Raw genomic sequence first — 6,051 nt, 5'->3', positions numbered from 1 at the left:
TTGCAACATTATAGGTACAGGGGACTAATTTGCTCATAGATACGGGAAACAAACTGTTGGTTACCAGAGGGGAGGGGGCGAAGGATGGGCGAAATAGGTGAAGGGGATTAAGAGGGACAATCTGTCAGTTCTAAAACAAATTATGGGGATGTGAAGTTCAGCATAGGGAATATAGTCAATGATATTGTAATAACTTTGTAGGGTGAAAGATGGTAACTATACTTATCGTGGGGATCATTTTGTGACCATCACTGTGATGCACACCAGAAACTGAGGATATTATATAACAATTATGCTTCAGTAAAAACAAATGAATCGTTTGCTGAAACTAGGACCTTTTGATCGTTCTCATTTAAGCCTCATAACAACTCAGTGGATTTTTGCTGTCTCTTCATTTCATAGATGTGGCAACAGAAGCTTAGAAAGGTGGAGTGGCTTACCTAAGGTCACTCAGGTGTCATGTGGTAGAGCTGGGCCTTGGACGAAGATATGTCTGCCTCTTTAGTCCAAGTTCTTCCTAACCACTTTGGAATGACTAAATGAAAAAATACACCCACAGTCGACTTTATGTTTACCCTGACCTGCAAAGTGTAGGAGGCTAATCATTGCTTTGGCTGAACATGCTGACATCCAGAGCAGTGACTCCCAAGTGCTGGGCCATGGGTCCCTGCCAGCTCAGGACGAAAGACTCACCAGTCTTTGATATGAGAAAAAGAAGAACATAAAGTTAAGTTCATTCAATTAGAGAACTGCCTTCACGATCAGATCATATCCATTCTTTTCTGATGTTCAAGCGAGCTTCCTTTCAAAAACTCATGGCACTAATAATTGGTAGGTATAAGCCTTTTTTTTTTTTTTCTCACCACAAGTGTATCTGTCACCATACAACGTTATTTCCATCTTATTGGCTATATTCCTTCTGCTGTACCTTTCCTCCCCCTGTTTGATAACTGGAAGTTTGTACCTCTTAATCTTTGCCCATCACCCCCCCATCCCTTTTCCCTCTGGCAACCACTAATTTATTCTCTATATTTATGAGTCTGGTTTTTTTTTTTTTTGGTTGTTTTTTAGATTCCACATGTAAGTGAAATCATAGAGTATTTGTCTCTCTCTGTCTGACTTATTTCACTTAGCCTAATACCCTCCAGGTCCATCCACATTGTTACAAATGGCAAGAGCTCATTCTTTTTTATGGCTGAGTAATTTTCTATTGTATATATACCACATGTTCTTTGGCTCTTCATCTATCAGTGGACACTTAGGTTGCTTCCATATCTTGGCTATGGTAAGTAATGCTGCAATAAACGTAGGGGTGCATATATCTTTTTGAATTAGTGTTTTCATTTTCTTTGGGTAAATACCCAGTAGCGGAATCATAGGGTAGTTCTATTTTTAATTTTTCGGGGAATCTCCATATTGGTTTCCACAGTGGCTGCACCAATTTACATTCCCTCCAACAGTAAACAGTATGTTTTCTCCACATCCTTGCCAACGCTTGTAATTCTTGATACTAGGCATTATGACAGAAATGAGGTGATATCTCTTTGAGATTTTATTTGCATTTCCCTGATGAGTGATATTGAGATGGTTATTGTTCTCTCACTCTCTCTCTCTCTTTTTTTTTTTTTTATCATTTTTACTTGGCAAAACGGACTGACCATACTGAAGTGGAATCTTTTTTTTTTTTTATTAAAGACTTCTGTCAAATCCCGATGACTCGAAATAGCTACTAAAGAAGGTTAAGAAGTAATCAGGAGCAGAGCCCCTATTGGAGAAAAAATACGCAGATGTCTTTAGTGGATGATTTTGGAATTACAATAAAAATTCCTACTCATAAATATCCTCTTTTCTGTCATGCCCAGCTGACTAAGCAGCCATGGATAGTAAGACCCCAGCTCTACAAAAGAAACACCCTTTACTTGAGCAAAATGGCTGCAGGCTTTTTTTTTTTTTTGAATTCTGTTCAGATGGGCACTTTTTGGGGTGCTTGTTGAGTGTACATTTCTAAAGACTGAGAGCAGGCAGCTAGCCTTTCTGCATAGGGAGTGACAAGAGTGGGGAAGAGGAAGGAAACAAGGCATTGCCCAAGAATGTCAGTGGTGTTTGGTTGAGGGAACAGGGCCAGTAAGAGCAAATCTGAAATAATGGGCATACCTAGTATAACGTTGAACACGCACATAGAGAGAAGAGAAAATAACGGGGAAGTCGGATTTTTACCTGTTAGTCTGCTTCAAAACAAAAACTCAAATCAAAATACACACGGCACGCCAAGTTCCCATGATGCCATCAGAAATGGACCCATTTCCACATGTCGGATGAACTGATGGAATTCTTATAGTTTGTCTAATTCAGGAAGAATAGAGTCAGGCAGGATCTCTTTCTCACTGTGTTCATATCATTGTCTGGTGATCAGAATGACTGACAGAATAAATATAGGTAATGACAATCCTTTTTTTACCCACATTTCACAACACTCAGCCTTGTCCAGTGGAATTGATCTGGTACCCACAACCACAAAAAGAATAGCCTTGTAAAAAGCTTTAGCTCACAAACTGTGAGATACAGTTAGGCATGGACCATGACCCCAGCAAGGGCTTGGTGTGTGGCAGACCTCATTTTTATTGTCCCCTTGGTGAGTCATGAATCACTGCAGCGCATAAACTCCTGACACACTTTCCAGATGAGCAGAATTCACCATCCTGATAGTAAAACTACCCCTCGTTGCTAAGTAGCTCAAAAGTTAAAATCCACCTTTATGAGGTAACGAGCATTAGAGCAACATCAGAAAGATTGTATGTGATTAGAACAACTAGAACTATCTTGCCATGTGATGGATTTATTATGTATGTTGTATAATTGCTTTTTTCTGAACCAGATAATAGTGAAATTAGTAATGGCCAAGAATCAAATCAAGTATTTCATATCTGTACATTTTTCAGTATTTATGAGGAGACAAGGATTTCTGGCTGTTTAAGGAGCGAATAATCCAGGAATATTTCTTCACCCTGAGAGATCTGACGCCCCAAATTAAGCCTAAATTTATATTATCTCTTTATTGGTCTGTGGGTGACAATGGGATTGATGTAGTCATACATTTTGAGTATGGGTGGATCTCTCTGAATACACGAAGCTAATGCCCTCAGCATCTGTCTCCCAGGAAAGTGCTTGAGATTTGGCAATGTGATGACAAGTAAGATGGAGCCTCTGTTCTGAGGACACTTATAATCTAGACAGGATATAAGATGTGTATGTGCATAACTCTATTAAGGGTAGGGAATGAGGAAGTGCTGGAGAGAGACACAGAGGAAGTCAGAAGGCACAGATTTCTCCTGGCTAAAGTGTGGCGGGCAGCTCACACAACATGTGGCATTTGCCTTGAGCCTTCAGGATGGGGTCCAGGAAGAGGAACTAAAAACATTTGGTATCTTTGTAATTAAGATTAGGGGCACGTCAAGGGGGAGGGAAGTGCATTCCTGAAAGGCGAAGCAGCATGAGTATGAAAGGGCTTTTCCCATAGGGGTACCTGGGGCAGGTGGAACGCAGGGGAGGGTTAGGTTGGAAGACCAGATGGGCCTAGGTCATGGGAGTTTTGGAAGCCAGACTGGAGACTTCGATTTTTATTCCGTATGTGAATCATTGCAGCCAGACACTGTTGTTTGTCGACTCAGCAGATATTGCTTACTCCTTTTTTTTCCATTGCTAACAGAGCCATCATGATCATAAACTTTGTATTTTATAGACCATCGGCATTTGTAAAATAGTTTTGTAGGTGTTTGACCTCAGGAAGGGGGCTTGAGCTGATGGGTCCTTGACATGGACAACCCTGAAGGGAGGGTGGAGGGTGGGGAGGAAGGAGAAAGACTTGGGAGAGCCAAAAGACAAAATGAAGAACGTGAAGTGTAGCAGCAATAGGACACACCTAGGAACCTTCTGGAATATAAAACATGTACAAAAGTCACTTCACATAATACTGGAGAGGCAATAACTTTCTAATCACTCTGGGTTGATAATAACATATTTAGTTTGATTTGATTCATTCTAACAGACAGCTTAATCTCCTCACAGAGCTGTAAGATCTGTGCTAACCGAGGGCAGTGTCCAGCCAGAAGGCTTTCACCATGCGCTTTGACAGACCTTCTTTCCCACTTTTGCGCCCCCCTCCCCAGGAGTATCATTAATTGTGTTAAACACAGATGGGGGAACTGGGCTGCATTGTGTCCCCCCTTAAAAGAGACGTTCGAGCCCTAACCCCCACATGTGTGAATACAACCATATTTGGAAGTAGGGTCTTTGCAGCTATCATAGAATTAAGATGAGGTCCAAGAGAGTCAATCCCAAGAGTTCTCATCACAAGGAAAAGACTTTTCTTTCCCTTTCTTGCTTTTGCTTCTACATAGGGTGATGGCTCTTACCTACCCTTACCCTGCTCACCATCTCACGCTATATACATGGAAGTTAAGTAATTGTGTGGTACACATTACACTACACAGTGCTGAACTTTATCAACAATAAACTTTATCTCAATAAAGCCGGGGGAAAAATGAAGAGGAGATCACCCTGGATTAGGGTGGACCTTAAATCCAATGACTGCTGTCCTTTGAAGAACAGGAGATTTGGCCACAGGATGGATGAGGCATACAGGGAAAGAGGCCATGTGAGGCAGAGGCCAATGGAGGCAGAGGTTGACTTTATGCTGCCACAAGCCAAGAAATGCCAAGAGTTGCTGCCAACGATCAAATATTAGAAGAGACAAGAAAAGGGGGGCACCTGGGTGGCTCAGTCCATAAAGCATCTGCCTTCAGGTCAGGTCCTGATCTCAGGGTCCTGTGACTGAGCCCCGCCTGGGGCTCCACGCTCAGTGGGGAGTCTGCTTGAGGATTCTCTCTCTCCCTCACCCCTGACCCCCCCTCCCCGATCGTGGTCTCTCTCTCTCTCTCAAAAAGAAATAAATAAAATCTTAAAGAAAAAGAAAAGAGGCAAGAAAGGATTTTTCCCTAGAAGCTTCCAAGGAAACGTTCATAGCCCTGTTGAGACCTTGATTTTGGATTTCTAGCAACCAGATCTTTGAGAGAATACATTGTGGTCATTTGTTATAGCATTCCCAGGAAACTAAAATGTAGACCAAACACTGCAATTAAAAGCCAGAGGCTGTTGGGGCATCTGTGTGGCTCAATCAGTTGAGCATCTGACTCGATTTTGGCTCAGGTCATGATCTCAGGGTCCTGGGATTGAGCCCTGAGTTGGGCTCTGTGCTCAGTGTGGAGTCTGCTTCTTTCCCTTTCCACCTATCCCTCTCCCTGCATGTTCTCTCCCTCTCTAAAATAAATAAATCTTAAAAAATGTAAAAGCCAAAGATCGTCATGTTGGATGAGAAACAACTTATATATTGTTTTTAAGAGACACACTTTAAAAAGACAGACAGATTGAATGTAAAAAAAAATGTAGAATAATATAGCACACCAACACTAGCCAATAGAAGGCTGTTGTGACTGTATTACTATCAAAACAAATAGATTCTAAGGTAAAATCTACTGGAGGAGAAGAAGGACATTTCTTAATGATACACTAAGCTGTTTAACAGAAACATGGAACAATCCTAAATTGTATACACCTATGGCTTTAAACCATATGAGGCAAAAATGAACAGAACTAAAAGGAGGAATAATAATCCACATTATAGTTATAGATGTTAACAACACACCTCTCTCAGCAACTGATCAAATAGGCAGGAAAAAAATCAGTAATGTAAAAGAATATTAGAGTTATAGGATTTACCAACTTCACCTGAGCAATGAGCTCAACAGTGCAGAAAATTCACCCCACTGTCAGATAGATACCATGACATCGGGTGTCTTCCCAAGCATTGGCAGGGTTTTGATTTATATATTATTAGGAAGGTTCCCCCTTTTACTCATTACACAGACTTTTTTTTTTTTTAAGATTTTATTTATTTATTAGAGAGAGCATGGGATCAGGTGAGCAGGGGAAGGGGCAGAGGGAGAGGGAGAAGCAGGCTCTCCACTGAGCAGGGAACCCAACGAGGGGCTTGAT

This window comes from Callorhinus ursinus, unplaced genomic scaffold (genome assembly GCF_003265705.2).
Source record: "Callorhinus ursinus isolate GAN/ISIS: 27379988/994484 unplaced genomic scaffold, GSC_fseal_2.0 scaffold3, whole genome shotgun sequence".
In the NCBI taxonomy this organism is placed as follows: domain Eukaryota; kingdom Metazoa; phylum Chordata; class Mammalia; order Carnivora; family Otariidae; genus Callorhinus; species Callorhinus ursinus.
This window is presented reverse-complemented; position numbering follows the sequence as displayed.